The sequence below is a fragment of the Pelophylax lessonae genome (genome assembly GCF_965119305.1).
Source record: "Pelophylax lessonae genome assembly, chromosome: 3".
Classification (NCBI taxonomy): domain Eukaryota; kingdom Metazoa; phylum Chordata; class Amphibia; order Anura; family Ranidae; genus Pelophylax; species Pelophylax lessonae.
This window is the reverse complement of record NC_138770.1, coordinates 269,060,452-269,082,092: the sequence shown is the minus strand read 5'-3', so window position 1 is coordinate 269,082,092 and position 21,641 is coordinate 269,060,452.

Sequence of the window (21,641 nt, the reverse complement as noted above, 5' to 3'; positions counted from 1 at the left end):
AAAAACTGTTTCTGCAAATGCTTCAAAAGTGTTAGTTGGAGTTAAAGTGCTAGCTAGTTGGAGTTAAAGTGGAGTTAGAGTGCTTTAAATTTATAATTTGATTATGTAAGGTCTATCTAAATCTACAAGTCTATGGTTCACTACTCTCTCCACAGGGTGACAGATCTGCTGTCCAATGGGGCCTACATTGCTCAACCATAGAAAGAGTGACAAAATGAATGTAGTCACCCTAAGGCTGGCCATACATTATACAATCTTCTTGTACACTTTTCTTTAGATTCACCAAAACAATATAATATGAGGTCAAACCTAAACACTTTAAATTTGTATGCAATCATTACACCTTGCACTACATAGTTGAAGGTAAATCTAAAGGAAATTGAATAAGAGGATTGTATAATGTATGGCCAGCTTAAGACAGGAAGTGTGTTATTGGCCAGGATCATCAGGTAAAAATAATAGTAAAAAATTCTAAAAATTGAAACTGAATTCAGGTGCAACATCTAAGCATTGTAAAGCTGCAAGATTTTACATTTTGTTCCTGGGTTTAGGTGTGCTTTAACACAGAGCCACGGTCAGGCCATGGATTCGCCAACTTTGCCTACTGTTCAAATCTAGGCTGCAGGGATACTTTTTGTGGCATGATCGCAATCTGTTTTGGTCATGTGCATAGTCAGATTTCCCCATAAAGAGCACCAAACCTTCTCCTGTCCCCACAGCTTGCAGTAACTACAATGGCGGAATGAGATGAAGGAAGCTTACTCTGTCAGGTATCCAATTGCTTGGTCTGAAATTCTGCCGTTCTATTTGTCCTGGTGAGCACTGTGAATCCAAAATGACACAGTTGTCACCAGAATAAGAGGTGAGATGTTGAGGGACTGGATTGCTGGAGGATTTGGTTGCAGCTGACTGGCTTCTTTGATGGGTGTTTACACACATGAGCTGAAATAATGCAGGATACTGTTTTGTAGTTCTCCATATAGCAGTACTACATATAATGTAGTACTTCCTATAACACATTATTTACAGTACATACAGTATCTCACAAAAGTGAGTACACCCTCACATTTTTGTGAATATTTTATTATACCTTTTCATGTGACAACACTGAAGAAATGACACTTTGCTACAATGTAAAGTAGTGAGTGTACAGCGTGTATAACAGTGTACATTTGCTGTCCCCTCAAAATAACTCAACACACAGCTATTAATGTCTAAACCGCTGGCAACAAAAGTGAGTACACCCCTAAGTGAAAATGTCCAAATTGGGCCCAAAGTGTTAATATTTTGTGTGGCCACCATCACTTTCCAGCACTTCCTTAACCCTCTTGGGCATGGAGTTCACCAGAGCTTCACAGGTTGCCACTGGAAGCCTTTTCCACTCCTCCATGATGACATTACAGAGATGGTGGATATTAGAGACCTTGCTCTCCTCCACCTTCCATTTGAGGATGCCCCACAGATGCTCAATTGGGTTTAGGTCTGGAGACATGCTTGGCCAGTCCATCACCTTTACCCTCAGCTGCTTTAGTAATGCCTCGTACACACGCAACGATTATCGGCCGACCGATCGGCCATCTTTTGTCCAGTGCTGTTGTGTTGGTTGGAATGTGCTCTAGACTGCACACGAATTTTCTCGGCCAACATAAATCAACTTCAGAAGTGATGTCATGTGCTGGTTTACTTTCCGTGTGTTTTTTCTTCTCTGAGCATGCCCAGTCTTCCTCATCAGATTTTTGTCTGCCGAAATCTGTACTGACTGACAGAAAATCGGCCGTTCTGTTGACGGCCAACAAAAATTTTATAGCCTGCACACCAGATTTTTTTCGGCCGAAAAGTCGGAGTCGGTTGTCGAAAGCATCATACTAACAAGCCGAAAATCGGCCGATCGGACGTTGGCCGAAAATTCACGGCCAACTATCGATGCGTGTGTATGAGGCATTACGCAGTGGTAATCTTGGAGGTGTGTTTGGGGTCAGTATCATGTTGGAATACTGCCCTGCAGCTCAGTCTCCAAAGGGAGGGGATCATGCTCTGCTTCAGTAGTTCACGGTACATGTTGGCATTCATGGTTCAATGAACTGTAACTCCCCAGTGCCAGCAACACTCATGCAGCCCCAGACCATGACACTCCTACCACCATGCTTGACTGTAGGCAAGACACACTTGTCTTTGTACTCTTCACCTGGTTGCCGCCACACATGCTTGACACCATCTAAACCAAATAAGTTTATCTTGGTCTCATCAGACTACAGGACATGGTTCCAGTAATCCATGTGCTTAGTTTTTCTTGTCTTCAGCAAACTGTTTGTGGGCTTAAATAGGTTTTCTCAGATGATTGAGGGTGTTTAGATTGCCAAAATCCCTTGTTGAATTTATATACAAATGGATAGTATTGAATATGTATAACATGGTGCAACCATTTGTGTTGTGTTTTTAATACATTTCTATTTGTGTAAACAATAAAAGATATTTTTTTATGTATACATGTGGTCATATAATTGTCCTAAAAATCCCATTCAAAGAGGAGAATTTTCTATTTAACTGTTTGTGGGCTTTCTACATCATCTTTAGAAGGGTTCCTTCTGGGACGACAGCCATACAGACCAATTTGATGCAGTGTGCGGCGTATGGTCTGAGCACTGACAGGCTGACCACCCACACCTTCAACCTCTGCAGCAATTTTGGCAGCACTCAGACATCTATTTCCCAAAAACAACCTCTGGATTTGACACTGAACATGTGCACTCAACTTCTTTGGTCGACTATGGTGATGCCTGTTCTGAGTGGAACCTGTCCTATTAAACCGGTGTATGGTCTTGGCCACCATGCTGCAGCTCAGTTTCAGGGTCTTTGCAATCTTCTTATAGCCTAGGCCATCTTTATGTAGAGCAACCATTCTTTTTTTCAGTTCCTTAAGAGAGTTCTTTGCCATGAGATGCCATGTTGAACTTTCAGTGACCAGTATGAGAGAGTGAGAGCAATAACATCAAATTTAACACACCTGCTCCCCATTCACACCTAAGACCTTGTAACACTAATGAGTCACATGACACCGGGGAGGAAAAATAGCTAATTAGGCCCATTTTGGACAACTTCACTTAGGGGTGTACTCACTTTTGTTGCCAGCATTTTAGATATTAATGGCTGTGTGTTAAGTTATTTTGAGGGGACAGTAAATGTACACTGTTATACAAGCTGTACACTCACTACTTTACATTGTAGCAAAGTGTAATTTCTTCAGTGTTGTCACATGAAAAGATATAATAAAATATTTACAAAAATGTGAGGGGTGTACTTACTTTTGTGAGATACTGTAGGTTAGTATTTCTTCATGTGCAAGCATAGTATACAGAAAGTCATATAAATAGTGTGTCAAATAAGGTGATATATAAATATCATCGAGTATATACAGTACCTATCAATCTTTGTCTGCAGTGAGCTATCGGCTAGCTGTCTGATATAGCAGAGGAGAAAGAAGACTAGTCAATATGTGAAGTGAAGAGATAATTGCCTGCAACTATTTCTGCCATACAGCCCTTTATGTGTTTGTGTGTATATTATGCAAAGTGAAGAAAACATAAAAGACAACAGGGCGCTAGGTGACCTTCGAGCATCAAAATCATAAACACTTCAATCAGAAAATTATAAAATGAACTCACAAGCCTACAGGAGCAGCATGTCACAAGCCAATGTAGCCCTCGGTGGCAAACGGAGAGACTGTTTTTTGGGAAAGAAGCCCATTTACACTGTTACTTATCCTTAAATTAGAACTATAGGCAAAACATTTTTTTTTCCATTTTGGATAGAGCAAGGGAGGGTTATAACCCCTGTCAGATTTTTTAGTCATCTGTGTCCCATTTCTCTTCACTTCCTGTCCTATAGCCAAACAGGAAGTGAGAGAAATTCCCTTTAAATTTGGGAATTTCTTGGGGACCCCCAAGTCACTAGAACTAGTGTCCCATTGGACAATCTTTCCTCTATTACTGTTCTGAGGACAACCCAAAATGTGTGATTTTCTTTACTTTCACATTCACATATAGAGAGGGTGAATCTCCTAATGGGGGCACAGAGAGTAATACAAACTGACAGGTGTTCTAATCCCTCTGCCATCTATCCAAAACTAAAAAAAAGTTTTGTCTTTAGTTATACTTTAGGCTCGGTTCACACTTGTGCGATGTGGGAACGCTGCGAATATGCATCGTGTTCCTGCATCGCATCCGCACCCCTGGCAGTTCACACTGCCATATGCGATACGCAGGGGGTGTCAATTAAAAGTTAACGACACCCCCAGTTTGATTGCATATTGCAGTGCGATCTGCAAGTACGCACAGAATCGGATCGCACAAGTGTGAACCACTGTGCGACCCGATTTTGATGCGGCTCAAAAAATGCCTCCTGTGGGTCTTTGGTGTGGATGCAGTGCGAATTCAGCCATACAAAGTGTATGGCTGAAATTCGCACCGCACATGAGATCTCATGTAATGAAGGAGCAGTGCGCTCCGAATTACATGCGATCCCTGCAGCCGCACAAGTGTGAACCGGCACTTAAGCCCTGATGATGGGGATGTGTTCTGGCTCTCCCAAAATGTGTTGGCTCTTTTTATAAAACTTTCCATTTAATGTTGTATTGGAATACAATCATATCTGAAATATAGACCTGTGGCACAGTGGGGCTTCAATCTCAAATACATTTAATGGCATCACAAACCAAGGAAACTGGACATCCTTCAGTGCGTAGAAGCTTCCTGCCCAAAATCCAGACACCCTGTCCAAACCACCATTACAACATCACTGCATGGCTGCACACGCACTGCAAGGGCTAACTGCTCATTTAGATCTAGGGGAGAGTAAAAGTATTTTACTTACCTAATCCTTCATATCACTGCCAGACAGTGCTCCCCCATGCCCTTGGGATCATAAAATCCAATGCAGGGCTATAGACCAGCAACATAATTAAGACCTTCAGGGCCCCAGTGCAAGAAACCATGAAGGGCCTCCCTTTCCATCGGTCTCGGGCCCTTTCCTCTGGTGCCCGAGCCCTTCACACTGATCCCAGGGCCCTTTACTCCCATAGTGGGGCCCTTAAATAGAGTCCCACAGCGGGACTCTTTTTACATGTTCCATGTTCCCAAGGTGGCAGAATGCCAGGGTTCAGTCGCAAGTGTGACCTTTGCAACCTTGGTTGTTCCGTTACTCATACCCTGGTCTCCTCCCGCACTCCCAAGACGTGCTGGTCTTACAAAAATCTATTTTAAGTGCACTTGTCCTTAAGGGTGAATTCACAGTAGCAATTCACGGCTCTTGCGGCTTTGCATTGCCGGCTGTGCTAGGGGCAGTGTTATGTGTGATTTACGGCATCAGACAGCCCCCCCCCCCTTTTTTTGTTTTAAACAAACTTACAAAATGTACATTTCATTCACTGCGATGCACTGCACTGTCCGACATTGCAGTGCTATTCATCCTGGTGCTCTCCGATAAAATGCAACATGTCTGCATTTTAGTGCAGCACTAGGCTGTGTTGCAGTGTGAATAGGCCACATAGGAAACAATTGTTTCCTGTGTGTCCCTGCGGTGACAGACGTTTTACCATGCAGTAAAAGGTCTGTCACCATATATATTGTGAATTGGCCCTTAAGGTGTATTTGTTGCCAAAACTTTTTTTGACCTATATAAAGCTCAGCTGTCATCTGTCAAAAAGCCCTCGGTACTCACTATAATGAGGGGGATCTCGTTATAGGATGCCAGTGCTGTGTAAGTAGTAGTGGGGTTGTAAGCTAGGAGCTCCCTCACATCTGCTGTACACTCACTACCAATCCATGAAAGTGTCAGTATGAAGGACATGACATACACTCACACCAAGCCTGCTCACCTAGCTGTGTGCAGCACTGGAGTAGCTCCTGCAGGTAAGTGGAGCGTGAAGACGGTGTACCCAAGGCCCGGTCGCAGGTGCGACCTTTGCAACCCTGGTAGTTCTACCAAAGCTATGGACACAGCATTGGTCTTAATGATGCCAGGACCTTAGAACACTGGAGCATTGGGAAGAAGACTCTGTGGGGACTGATCTAGCATGCAGAAGTGGGAAAGTAAATCTAGACCTAAACAAGCAAGTTTCCCAGATTTGGGCTTTAAAGTGACTGTCACTTTTTTAAATATTAGAAAGTCTTTTCTGGAAAAGTTAAAGGCTAAGTTCATCTTTCCAAGCAAAATTTCACTTTTCATAATAAATATAAGCCTCTTCTAATGTCTATTCTGCCCAAGCCATCCCAGTGTGCTTATCTCTCACTTATGTAGTTCATGACAGCTTTCAACCTGCAGCTCTTGGTTCAAAATTTAAAAAAAATGCATCTGAGCCCATCACTTCCTGTACCATCATGTGACCATCCAGGAAATGGCATATCTCCTCATGCACTGCTTTAATGCATCACAGAATAGGGCGTGTTAACATCTCTGGACCACACTTTTCCCATTATTATACCACCTCTTTTTTTTTCCATCAACTTTCCAACTTCTTCTCTTAGGGTGGCCATACACTATACAATTTGATTGTACAAGAGTTTAATACAAATTGATTTGATACCAATTGAATGGATTGTTCAAGTAGGTTCTCCTATTCCATAGTTTTGGTAACTCTAAAGGAAATTGAACAGAGATTGTACAATCAGACTGCATAGTGTATGATCAGCTTTACACAAGTGCATAGGAGGAGTGGGTGGAGACACTCAGCTGCTATTGTTCTTGTGTAAACACATCAATTTAACTTTCAGGCCTCTTTCACATCTATTGTAGTGGAAGTGCACATGTTTGGGTTTTTTTCCCGTGACATTCATAACAGAGCCTAATAATTGCAACAAATGTGGTAAAGTAGCTCATGGGACCTTTTAGTATGTTTACATGCATTTTGCTGAGTTTGTCGCACATTTTTTGCTTGCTGCAAAGTGTGTTTTTGCATCCATGTTTGAGATGCCATTACCAAATAATGTTACTTGTAGGGACAAATCTGTTAGCCAAAGTCTCCTTTAGATTTACCAAAACTATATAATAGAATAACACACCTACCTATCCAATCCCTCTGTATCAAATCAGGCAGGTCCTTTTACCACATAGTTGATGCTGGATCTAAAGAAGATTGCACAGACTGTATACTATACAGTGAGCTTTACAGACTTCCAGGGACACACTTCACCATTTTTAATACAACAGCTCTGCTCCACAGAGGCTGTTATGTGATCACTCAGCTCCTGCACATTCTGGCAAATTAATGGTCTATGCAAGAAGAAGATAAGGTACAAAATGATTGATAAGCAGAGGAAGACACTGGCTATGTATAAAGGGAGAACAGTGCTCACTGACAATGTCTGGATAGGAGAAGCATGGAACTACAGAGGTGGGTAAGAGCAATCTCCTGGAGGGGGAGGACGTGTGCAGGGTGTGTGTTAATTAGGCCAGCTGCTGAACTACTTTATTCTAATAGTTTTCACATCCCAAATATCAGGACAAAAAGCAGGAAGTAATGTAGGAGTTTTATATTGCTCAAACTGTAGGCTGAGGTAATGCCTGTTCTAAAATGTAGAGAAAGCTTTTTCTTTTCTGAAACAGAAGTACTGTACATTAATAGTATAATGGTACACAGGGAAGCTGGAATTTAGAGGAAAAAAAAGGGAGGAACTTAGCTTTTAATAGAGAATAGAAAATGTTGTCTGGAAATAGAACCCAAGGGCACCACATCCCAATTTTGGAAATAGGAAAATATCTCAACCACCCATAAATTATGGAGGAAGAGAGAGTAGGGTTGGGGATTTTTAAGGTGCAAAAAAAAAAACACAATAAGGATGTATATAAAAATACAAAATTTTATTGTTATATTAAAATAACACAGACAAAATGGGAAAGACATATATTGCACATATAATATTAAAATCAATTTATGGGCTGGGTATCAGGGAGTAGCAATCCCGACATGTTTCACCAAGGTGGTTTCTTCAGGGGATAATTTCTGAGCTACTTATACAATATGAGACACATATATGAGTAACAATATCATTTAACATTCTACCTCATATGTCTTTCATTATAATATACACATATACAAAAATTGAAAATACAAAAATCCAAAGAATCATAGTAATTGATACAAAACATAATGATAAAGAACAAAATATGTCAGCTGGGATGCTTACCAATGATGAGACCAAAAGGGGATTCATTTTCAATATAATACCATACATTAGGTTGATTATAAAATGGATCAAGGGTGCCCACAGTGTTAATAGGTCAACTGCAGGAGGAGTATTAATTGAATTAGTATAAAACAGCAAAAAAGAGACAAAGAGAAAAACAAAAACCTCTTTCTATGTATAAACGCACATATGCACACCAATGTACATACGCACGCTCCTATACATTCACATATATACACACATGCAAGCCCACACACACATACTCCCACATCCCTCCATTTACCAAGACGATTCAATCCTCCAAAAAGACACATCAACCTTCAAATAAACCTAATATTAAAACAAATCCATCACCATCACTGTCCAATCACCTGGTGATTTGGGTTTTGCCTCTACTCCCGTTTTCAATGTTCCTAATCTCACCAACAAGGTAAGCACGAGTTCTACCAGAGATAACTCTGATTCAATTAACACTTCAAATGAGCCTCGTTCGGCTCCTATTTTTTTCAATGAATCCACCTACACAAGGTAAGAAAAATTTTCAGTTTCCCCCACAGAGCAACCCCTTCACATAGACACTTTTGAGGTCATTAACCTCTCTTCAACACCTTTATCTGACATTTTTACGTCGCCCCTGGCTCCAGCGTGGTCTGCATGCTACATATTCTACCTATTCTAGGAATGTATCTGTTCATATTAGTAGGGCTGTTCATTGTACCGTCCATCAAGTCATCTTAGAACCAGGAGGTAGTTTATTGATTGGTATTGCTAATATTCATATGTATAAAATGGTTATGGTCAACCTATATATCCCTCCACCATTCTAGGTCTACGTGTTATATGAATTGCTAGATAAATGGGCTCCCTTCATGCACCTCCCCCTTTTTATGGCGGGTAATTTTAACGCTATATTGAACGCTGCCCTAGACTCATCTAATTCATCCAGGGTTGCCTTGGTAGAACTATCCTCTTGGGGAACTACAGCCTCACTGACGGAGCTGTGGAGATGGAAGAACCCCACTACTTTGAGTTTTTCTTACCTATCTAAAACACATAAATCCTCTTCAAGGATAGATTTGGCTTTTGCCAATGCACCGATGCTGCAGTTAGTAAGGGGAGACAATTACCTACCTGAGGTCTTTCGGATCACACCACTTTGACAATCCACATTGGTTTCCTGTCGTGGATTAAGAGGGTCCATGGAGGTTGAGTCCAGGGTGGCTGGAGGTAGAGTCTGTGTCCTTACAGGTAGCGCCTGTTTTTTCTGGCTATTGGGAGGAGAACGGATCATCAGTCTCTCTTCCTATTGTGTGGGATGCCTTTAAGACTTGTATGAGGGGTTATATTTCAGCTATTTCATCAAACAGGATTCTGGTGTCAGCTAGGGGCCGATATATTTAATTTAAATTGCTCCATAGAGCCTATTATACTCCAGCATGAAGGGCCACTATATATGGCACAGGCTCGGCAGAATGTTGGTGCTGCACTACCTCTCCTGCAGATTTTGATCACAAATTCTGGCACTGTCAGCCGATACGTGAGTTCTCGCTGGAGGTCACTTGCACTCTTCAAGACCTGATTTCTCTCCCAATTCCCCTGACAGTGTCGGTTTGTATATTAGGCCTGGTAGAGGAGGTAGCACAAAAGACTCTCCTATCACTCTCCCTCTTCTATGCACACAAGGCCATTTTTTTATGCTGGAAGAAGCCAGAGGCCCCTTCTTTGTCCTACTGGAAGGGTATTATTAATAAAGTTCTGAATCTATATAAAGCCACATACTTAAGCAGGGGTTGCCCCCAAAAGTTCAAAAAGGTATGGCAATGCTGGCTGTCAGCCACTGATACCCTGGATTACATCTTCTCTTGGAGATTGTAGTAAAAATCTGTTTTCTCATGTGGACTCGAATGAATAGCTTTGGAAAATGGATTCTTATTCTTTTCATATAGGATACTACTCTGTTATAGAGCTATGGTTAGCTGTGGGGGCACTATGTCCCTAATATTGCACTATTGGGAAGGGGTTGTCTTTTTGCCTAGCTAGTTTTCTTGTTCGTTAGGCTGCTACCTCATAGGGTTTTTATCGGGTAGTACTGTTTTTATTGTTTGCATTGTTTTCTATGTCAGAAAAAAGTTAATAAAAATAATTTTCCATAAAAGTAGGTCTGAAGCGGGGAGATTGGGCAAACCACTGTCCTTAAGATATTATATATTTAGCTTTTTGAAGTAGGGCGGGAGGAGTTGGAACATGGGGATATCAGGGTTATTACACAGGGCCAAATTAAAATAAAGAAAGAGGCTTACCACCTTTGATGGGTGTGAGTGTAGGGTGCCCATGCTATCTTTTATGGCGTGCAGAGCAGAATCCGCTGCCCTCTCATGCAATTTGTGTGCCAACAGTGTGGGCCTTGTTGCCCATATTATAAAAAAAGTTGTACAAGTCAAGACAAACCCTTTTTTTTTTTTTTTATTTACCAACATCAAGATCCTTGAGGGCAGGATTTTTAAAATGCCTGTGATACTGCGCAAGTGCAAGATGAAGTGCATCATGTGATGCCCTTCATCTCGTGCATACGCAGTATAATACTACGAGATCTCACATGGTGCGTGCTTAACCCCAAAACCACAGCAGTGTAACTGATAGAGCATGCTGCAGACAATAAAACAGCACACATATATATGAGAGCACAAAGCCATTTCTGTGTTTTCACATAAATACATAGGGGGGAAGGAGTTAGGGATAAAATCTATTTTTTTAATAAGGCCAATGTATATTAGACAAGTGATTTTAAATACATTTTACATAATGATTGACATAGCTTATTTTGTTTTTAAAGCGGTATTAAACCCAAAACCAAAAATATAATATATTGCAGCTTACCAATCATTATATGTTGTGGCTGTATTAGTTTTCTTTTTTTAGGCTTTTCCCCCCTCTGTATTAGAGTACCTCCACTCTGGACAAAAGTGAACAGGGGGCACCACCTTTGGACAGCAACATTGTCAATGATGGGGTAGCAGAGTATTAAATTCATTAACAAATTGAGGCCAAACTTCAGCTTACAGTGCAGTTACAGAGGCAGTTACAGCAGCTGTTATTTATTTATTTTCTTTTGAGGGGAGAGAATAAAGGTTTTACATAAATAAATAAAAGTTGATCATTGTAAGCACCCCTGTCAGTGGTTTGTCGCAACACTCTAAACTGCTAAACCTATTCTGTTGAAATACAGAAGTGCAAGAAAGAAAGGGAAGAAAGCCAAAAATGGAAACAAATGCAGCTACCAAATCTAAGAATTGATAAGCTGCAATATAATAAAACATGTTTTCTTTAATACCACTTTAATTCTTGTAAGACGCAAAGCAAGGAGAACAAGAAAAATGACAACATTTCAGTGTTGTTTTTTTCTTCTAGATTCCTGTAGTAAATACAGCCAAGTAATTGCTTTTTTCCCTTTTATTCTAGCAGCCTTAAAGCAATGCTCAATAAAAGGAGAAGGTTGTGTTTGCATTGCTATATACACTTGTTACTGTCTTAAATGATTTGGATTAATAACACAATTGTTACGCACACAAAAATCAGCTATAAAAACTGTCAGAGACCCTCGCTATTTGCTGTTTTTCATTAGTAAATATTTACTGACTGTTCTGCATTAGTAGCGCAAAGAACTAAACCAAGATTTGTTTTTAGGTCAAAACATCAAATGTAATGATGCCTTCAAGACATCCTTAATTACCCAATTACCCTTACTCGACATCCTTAATTACCCAAGATACCCTTTCGAAGATCCTTGGTTGCACAGACAACAACACAAGAGAAATGTAATGGCGCAAATATATTTGACTGCAGTTATTGACTTTTCTCTACTACATGAATATCTCATTATCTGCAGGTGCAGATTTTGCCTGCTGGGCTACTATTGTCACCACTGACATTTTTGTTCTTCTTTTTTATTATTTACAAGGTAAACTGCAAAACACAGCTGATTAACAAAGAAAATTAGATTAATAAATAGTACATGATAAGGTGCTCAATTCTGTGCAGTTTTACATCACCGATTCTGTCCTTCTTTTCTCTTTAAGCGGAACTTCAGCCAGACGTACAACATCTGTATTACAATGCTGTCATTCACTCTGCTCTTAAATGTGTAGTTTCCCTGGCAACCACAATAGTTAATTAAAATGATATAATAATTGTTACATAGTAATTAAAATTAGTTGAAAATAAGTTTAAAATAATTAAATGTTGGTAGTTATGTTTTTCAGCACTTTCCCAGGGGAAGGAATAGAATGATGTAATTTATGGAATCCCAAGCTTCTATATTACAAACCCTTGCCTATTGGTGTTGAAAACCGTGAAGTGGTTAGCACTAGGGTTCTATCTGAACCAAATATGTAACACAATGAAAAATTGTGACAAAGAAAAATTAATAATGTGAAAACTATTACAATAAAAAAATGTGAACAACCTATAACGTGTACACATACAGTGGGTACAGAAAGTATTCAGACCCCCTTAAATTTTCCACTCTTTGTTATATTGCAGCCATTTGCTAAAATCATTTAAGTTCATTCTTCTTCCTCATGAATGTACACATAGCACCCCATACTGACAGAAAAACACAGAATTGTTGACATTGTTGCAGATTTATTAAAAAAGAAAAACTGAAATATCACATGGTCCTAAGTATTCAGACCCTTTGCTCAGTATTTAGTAGAAGCCCCTTTTGATCTAATACAGCCAGGAGTCTTTTTGGGAAAGATGCAACAAGTCTTTCACACCTGGATTTGGGGATCCTCTGCCATTCCTCCTTGCAGATCCTCTCCAGTTCTGTCAGGTTGGATGGTAAACGTTGGTGGACAGCCATTTTTAGGTCTCTCCAGAGATGCTCAATTGGGTTTAAGTCAGGGCTCTGGCTGGGCCATTCAAGAACAGTCACGGAGTTGTTGTGAAGCCACTCCTTCGTTATTTTAGCTGTGTGCTTAGGGTCCTTGTCTTGTTGGAAGGTAAACCTTCGGTACAAGTCTGAGGTCCAGAGCACTCTGGAGAAGGTTTTTGTCCAGGATATCCCTGTACTTGGCCGCATTCATCTTTCCCTCGATTGCAACCAGTCGTCCTGTCCCTGCAGCTGAAAAACACCCCAACAGCATGATGCTGCCACCACCATGCTTCACTGTTGGGACTGTATTGGACAGGTGATGAGCAGTGCCTGGTTTTCTCCACACATACCGCTTAGAATTAAGGCCAAAAAGTTCTATTTTGGTCTCATCAGACCAGAGAATCTTATTTCTCACCATCTTGGAGTTCTTCAGGTGTTTTTTAGCAAACTCCATGCGGGCTTTCATGTGTCTTACACTGAGGAGAGGCTTCCGTCGTGCCACTCTGCCATAAAGCCCCGACTAGTGGAGGGCTGCAGTGATAGTTGACTTTCTACAACTTTCTCCCATCTCCTGACTGCATCTCTGGAGCTCAGCCACAGTGATCTTTGGGTTCTTCTTTACCTCTCTCACCAAGGCTCTTCTCCCCCGATAGCTCAGTTTGGCCGGACGGCCAGCTCTAGGAAGGGTTCTGGTCATCCCAAACGTCTTCCATTTGAGGATTATGGAGGCCACTGTGCTCTTAGGAACCTTAAGTGCAGCAGAAATCTTTTTGTAACCTTGGCCAGATCTGTGCCTTGCCACAATTCTGTCTCTGAGCTCTTCAGGCAGTTCCTTTGACCTCATGATTCTCATTTGCTCTGACATGCATTGTGATCTGGAAGGTCTTATATAGACAGGTGTGTGTCTTTCTTAATCAAGTCCAATCAGTATAATCAAACACAGCTGGACTCAAATGAAGGTGTAGAACCATCTCAAGGATGATCAGAAGAAATGGAAAGCACCTGAGTTAAATATATGAGTGTCATAGCAAAGGGTCTGAATACTTAGGACCATGTGATATTTCAGTTTTTCTTTTTTAATAAATCTGCAACAATGTCAACAATTCTGTGTTTTTCTGTCAGTATGGGGTGCTATGTGTACATTCATTAGGAAGAAGAATGAACTTAAATGATTTTAGCAAATGGCTGCAATATAACAAAGAGTGAAAAATTTAAGGGGGTCTGAATACTTTCCGTACCCACTGTATATTTGCTTCATAAAAAAACTTTTGTGAAGTGATGAAAAGCATGTACGAACTAAACACAAGAGATGGGATTGTACACCCCATTGACACTCAACATACCATAAGAACATACCTAAAATATAAAATAAACACACAACAAGGATTGTGGAAAAGTTTAGGCCGCGGCCCCTTTATTGGGCTTAACACAATTTTAATTATGAAATGAACTTTTAATACTAAAAAGAACCGCTGTTAACCATTAACAGACCAACAAGCTTAGTCACTAAGACTCAAGCAGCAATATCTTATACCAACCAAATAACAGTTTACCAACCAAAGTCCACCCACAAAGTGGACGACATCACCCAAAAAGATAGACTTTCAATATCAAACAGAACTGTTGTTAACCAATAACAGACCAACATGCTTAGACACTAAGGCTACATTCACACCTGAGAGTAGATTTTACCGCGATTTACAGGCGTTTTTACAGGCGTTTTTTGTGCAGGCGTTTTTAGATTGAATAGAGACCAATGGAAAATGCCTGTAATCTGCTCAAAAAGAAGCTCATGTACTTTTTTGAGCGTTGAGCGTTTTGCTCACAGCGTCAAAACGCTCAGATGTGAACAGGGGAAATTAATAGGATTTGTCTTGTTGGGCGTTTTGAGAGCTGATCCTAGAGCAGAAAAACTCCCCAAAAACGCCCCAAAACGCCTACATGTGAACGGAGCCTTAGACTCAAGCAGCAATATTTTATACCAACCAAATAACAGTTTACCAACCACAGTCCACCCACAAAGTAGGCGACGTTACCCAAAAAGATAGACCTTCAATATCAAACAGAACTGTTGTTAACCAATAACAGACCAACATGCTTAGACACTAAGACTCAAGCAGCAATATCTTATACCAACCAAATTACAGTTTACCAATAGGGATGAAAAGTTTAAAAAGTTCGGTTCGGCCAGAACATCCGAACTACCCGAAAGTTCGGCCCGGATTCCAGAACCCCGTTAAAATCAATGGGACCCGAACTTCGGTAATCAAAAAACACAATTTTAAAGCCCTAAAACCCAATAAATGCCCCTAAGAAGTGCCTAGGGTTCTGGGTCATGCCCCAGGGACTATTAATCACACAAAAAAGTTCTTAAAAATTGTCATTTTTGATAAAAAAGCCAATTATTGAAAAAATTAAAAAAAAAAAAAAAAAAAAAGAGAGAGAGAGATTTCGTATCTGGGGGGTCTAACAAGTGTACCTGTGAAGTTTCAGCTCTGTAGCATGTCCAGAACCAGAAAAAAAAAGCGATTGTTTGTATTTTGTCACTTTCAGAGCACTAATATGGCTCCGCTCCCGTCAGCATTTTTTTTGCTGCAGGCGTTGATAGTGCTTTTTTGAGGACATGTTTGGAGTCAGGCATGACATCTGAACATGTCTATAGGGGTATATATATACATACACCCATGTCTGTATATATACACCTGCACATATATAGGTGTTAAAGGAGCAGAACACTATACTTTTGCTAATGAAATAATTTCCATTAATATGGCTAGGCTCCTAACACACCTATATATGTGTAAATGTAAAATACATATCACTGTGTGTGTATATATATACCCCTATACAGAAGTTCAGATGTTTTGCCTGCCTCCAAAGAACCCAAAAAAATGCCCAAAAAAATGGCAGCGCCAAAAAAAATGCCCAGGCATTTTTTTGGGGGTCTTTGGAGGCAGGCAAAACATCTGAACTTCTGTATAGGGGTATATAAAAACACACACACTGATATGTATACCCATACACATATATAGGTGTTAAAGGAGCATAACACTATACTTTTGCTAATGAAATAATTTGCACAAATATGGCTAGGCTCCCAACACACCTATATATGTGTAAGTGTAATATACATATCAGTGTGTGTGTATATATATATATATATATACCCCTATACAGAAGTTCAGATGTTTTGCCTGCCTCCAAAGAACCCAAAAAAAATACCCAGGCATTTTTTTTGGGTTCTTTGGAGGTAGGTAAAACATCTGAACTTCTGTATAGGGCTATATATATATATATATATACACACATACTGATATGTATATTACACTTACACATATATAGGTGTGTTAGGAGCCTAGCCATATTTGCAAATTATTTCATTAGCAAAAGTATAGTGTTCTGCTCCTTTAACACCTATATATGTGCAGGTGTATATATACAGAAATAGGTGTATGTATATATATATACCCCTATAGACATGTTCAGATGTCATGCCTGACTCCAAACATGTCCTCAAAAAAGCACTGGCAACCCCTGCAGCATAAAGAATGCTGACGGGAGCGAAGCCATATTCCTGTTCCGAAGTGACACGAGAAATGATCTTTTCTCTATAGCGGTCACCCTGCTATGGAAGGGTTTTGTTACCCTTCCATAGCAGTCACAGTCAGTTAACCCTACACTACACTACACTACGGTCCCCTTACACTTAACACTTTCCCTACAGAAACTGAATAAATTAAAGCTAACTATAGTGAAAAAATAGCACCCTAACTACACTAGATATCCCTTAACTCACACTAAAAATTGCTACATGACACTTTGTAACACATTGTAACAGAACAGCATTCCACTCTCTTTCATGTCCCGTATAAGAATGCTAGGAATTTGGTGGGGGCTATCTTATATACTGGGGGGCGTATTCACTATTGATTGGACTATGGACCCCCTAGTCACTCCAATCACATTCCTAGCATTCTCCTGCCCCTCAATTGGCTTTTACTGATGATTCTGGTCCAATCACGGGCTTTTAAAGCCCATTTCCTGAACCATTGCATTTTGGTCGGTTCTGGTTGCCGAATTCCAAACTTTTTGGGGAAAAAGTTCTAAATTCGGCCGAACCTCGAACAGCCAATGTTCGGGTCGAACCGATGGTTGACCCGAACCGTTCGATCATCCCTATTTACCAACCACAGTCCACCCACAAATTGGGCGACGTTACCCAAAAAGATAGACCTTCAATATCAAACAGAACTGTTGTTAACCTATAACAGACCAACATGCTTAGTCACTAAGAATCAAGCGGCAATATCTTATACCAATAACAGCGTACCAACCACTGTCCATCCACAAAGTGGGCGACATTACCCACATAAAGGTGGACCACGATGAGGGGAAATAACAAAGGGGGAGGGTGGGTGGGTCGAGCAGGTCAAAAGGTCCAGAAGGAAGGCTGAGGAGAATCCTAGTGGTGAGTCCAGCTGACAGACCTGAGGTAAATGCTGACTCCGCTCAGTGACGGGAGAGGCTATAAGTAAAAGGTTACACTCATTGGCTGAATGTTTCCTGCCAAAAGATTTGTCAACAATCCAGTGTTCAGCATCTGAGGTAGATCTTCCTAGCAACAGAAGGCAGCTTGTTACCTGAAACACAAAACAGAAAGAAACAGCAAAGCAGCCATAGAGAGAAATGTACTTAACAATCATCATAGCCCTCTATTAAAAGTAACATTTATTTCTAAAACAAATGGGTGTTAGGGGTGACAATCCCATGGGGCCACTTTTCTATTTTATTCTTTTGTGGCCCTAACATTATCCCAGCAGGATCAGCTCCATGAGGGGCATGGGCAGGGGCATGGTCTATCTAGCCCCCGTGGTCAAGTATTCTTCCATGATCGGTTGATTGCCAGATCTATCTAGACGAGTGATACCATAAGAGCCCTTGTTGTGGAACATCTCCTAAGGCCTTGAGATTGTGTGTCTCTGGTAAGCAGCCATCCGTTTTTGGTTTGAACAAGCTGGTATTGCATGTAGCACTTGGAAGAGACGCTATCGGTACATTTCTTCAGTTGTCATTCATCAAAGAGACTGTTTCGTTGATATTTACAGTTTTTCTTTATGGGACTTTATATGTGAAAGCTTTTTTGCTTTCTTTTTCACTATTGTGGTTTTATTTATCACATTTGTGCATGCTTTTCATCACTTTAAGAAGGTTTTTTATGAAGCATATATATGTTTACACGTTATAGGTTGTTGTTGATATTTTTATTGTAATAGTTTTCACATTGTTAATTTTCTTTGTCACAATTTTTTATTGTGTTACATATTTGGTTCAGATAGCGCACTCGTTTTCTTTCCTATTTACATTTACTTATCTCCCAGTGTTCAGGGAGCCTTAGATGTTGCCATCTACCAGATAGGCTAGCACATCCTTTATACCTATACTAGCACTAGGGTTGTTGGTTCAAATCCTAACCGCAGCACTATCTGCCTGGAGTTTGCATGTTCTCCCCATGCCTGTGTGGGCTTCATCTGAGTACTCCAGTTTTCTCCCACACTCCAAAGACATGCTGGTAGGTTAATTTACTCTAAGGGACCTTAGACTGTAACCTCCGTGAGGGTAGGGACTGATGTAAATGTGCAATGTATATGTGAAGCACTTGGTAAATTGACAGTGCTATATAAGTACCTGAAAAAAATAACATATACTACATGCATAGTACTGTCTAATCAACCCACTTATACTAGAGGAAAATTAGATTTCTTCCTTTTTTGCTTGCATGACTAACTATAGGCCATAGAGAGGATGTTGTTTTATATTTTATAATATTACATTTTTTTTTTTTCATATTAAGATACACTGTTTGGCCCCTTTCACATATTCAGACCGTTAGTTTGATCAGCTCAGTCACTTTTTTTCAAAGAAAAAAATGGATGAAGTTTATCAGTTTTTCATCTTTTTATCATCCATTTTTCACATCTGCCAGCTAGAGTCCTTAAACACTTGAGTCCAGGAGCCATTTTTTCATGCAAAAACAGACCATTCGTCCTTTAACATCCATTTTTTATCCGATCCGTTTTTTTTTTTTTTTTTTAACGAATGAAAAATAGGGCTTTCATCCATTAAAAAAAAAACACATCTTCATGGAACTGGATGAAAATGAATGTAAATGGATGATCATCTGTTTACATCTGTTTTTCCATAGGAATGCATTGATGTGTGTTTTTCATCCGTCAACGGATGGATAAAAAATGGAAGAACGGTCCGTATGTGTGAAAGAGGCCGACTATCTAACTTAACTTGTTTGCTGGACTGTAAACAACACAAATGCCTTTCTTCTAGATTTTTTAAATCCGTTACACAGTTGCTTAGAGAAAGTACACTTTTTTTTTAATACGAGGCCCTGTTTAAACTTGTCAGTGTTAGACACAGTATTCATGCTCTAATTAGCACATGAACACCACATTAGAACATTGACAACATAAACAATTGAGTGTGATCACAGAAAAGCATTGTAACATTTTCAAAGCTTTTATGAGATGTTACAACACCGTGTGAGTGACTACAATTCTGCGACCTCATGTTTCTTCTGTCATTAAAAGAACAGTGCTACTTACTAAGCTGCATTGTAGATTTTCCACAATGCAATTTCTAATGTGGGGAAATGCACCATCAGACACCAATAGGACCTAGTAGCATATACTGTATGTGTGGGCATATTCTAAGAGGTAAAGAAACCTGATTGTACATTCCTTGATTTGAACCTGGTATATCCCTATTTGCATAGCAGTAAATCGGAAATGAGTGCTGGATTAGGTAATAAATTGTTTAAAGCGCTATTGAAGCCCCAAAAAATACATATTAGATTGAAGCTTACCTATTCTTTAGCTGCATTTTATTTTTTTTAAGTCTTTTCTTTCCTTTATTTTGCCTGGTGATCTGGACTATAAATCTGTCCAGCAAAAGTGGCAGTTAGGAGTCTGAGACAGTTACAGGGGTGCTTACAATGGTCAATTTTAATTCTTTTTGGTAAAACCTTTATCCCAAAAGGGAAAACAACTGTTGATGTACATGCTTAAAAAGTGTTAGCTGTAGTTCAGTTTTTATATATAAATCTGCTAGTGCATCTAACACTAACGTCTCCTCACATTGACCGTGCTGCTGTCCAAGGAAGGCTCCATTACTCCTTCCAGAGTGGAGACACCCTAATACAGGAGGTGTGTTACTGTCTGGATCACCAGGTGAAAATTAAGGAAAAAAAAAGAAAACTAATGGAGCCATCATATTTAAGAATGCATAAGCTGCAAGATATTACATTTTTGTTTTTGTGGTTTTTAACACTTGAATTCTTTGACCTTTTTTTAATATGTCCTTACAAAATGATTTTGTTAAGTCCAGTTTTTAGCTGATAAAATATAGTAAAAACAATTCTTACCTCAACCCCAGCTTCCATACTTTTATGGTGATGTCACCATGCTTCAACAATGAAAGGCTGGGCACTCAAAATCCTGTGAACATGTTGTTCAGCACATTGCCATTTTTTTTTTTTTTTAACTTTTTTGCCAGCCTTTATATAACATATTTTTCCATGATATTGAAGGTCTGCTTTAAATATTGGCATGTGTTTGCCCAGCTTGGAATAAGTAATTCAGAATGGTGAAGTAATTAATCCTTTTGGATGATGAAAAAGAAAGTTAAAAGAAGCATAAATAAGTGACGATGGATGTGCAAACTGCGTTAACCCATAACAAATAATACAGAAATATACAGCAATGTTGAATGTGTGTTTATTCAATATTTGAATACATAGCATCAGTGATTGGATACATTGGGCATTTAATTTAGCTTTAAGTGGAATCAGGGCTGGGACAGTGGAGAAGGAGTAGGAGGGATGACTGCCTATGATGCAGTGAACTCATGTAAGGAAGGGGGTGGTGAGTTCCTATGGCTATAGCGTCAAGGACTTTCTACAGGAGTAGTGACAGTGAACTTCCTACAGGAGTAGTGACAGCAGCAGAGAGAAGGATAGAGTCAGGAGGAGGTGCAGGCTCTGCTCTCCCTTCCCCAGCCCCTCCTTCCTGTGAGAGCAGCACTCCTTATACAGAAGATGCTACAGGAATGCTGGCAGATCAGGACTGCGCAAGGTTTAAATACCCACCCCTATCTCTTCCCTAGACTGTTCTTTACCTTGCAGCAGAAAATGTGGGTATGGGGCCAGTAATCAAACTCTAAACAGTCCTAATCATACAGTTGCCCGGTCAACTCCTGTATACCAACAGGAGGGAGGAGCTGGAGGAGGGGAGAGCCATTAAAGCAGCTAGCACCTTCTCCCGGCTCTTTCCTGTCTGTTGCCACTAACATCTAAGGTCTGAGGTCTATACGTTTCAGGAAAGGAGGGAGGGGGGATTATACTGGGGACACAGTGAGAGGAGGGGTAACAAACATTTTTGCTGGGGGTGAGAGGATTTGTGCTAGGAAAAGAGATTTGGAGGGGGGGGCAAGATTTGTGGTAGGAGGGGGCATCTGGGAGGACAGAGGATTTGTGCTAGGAGTTGGATAGGGGGAGGATTTGTGGATAAAGGAAGGAAGGG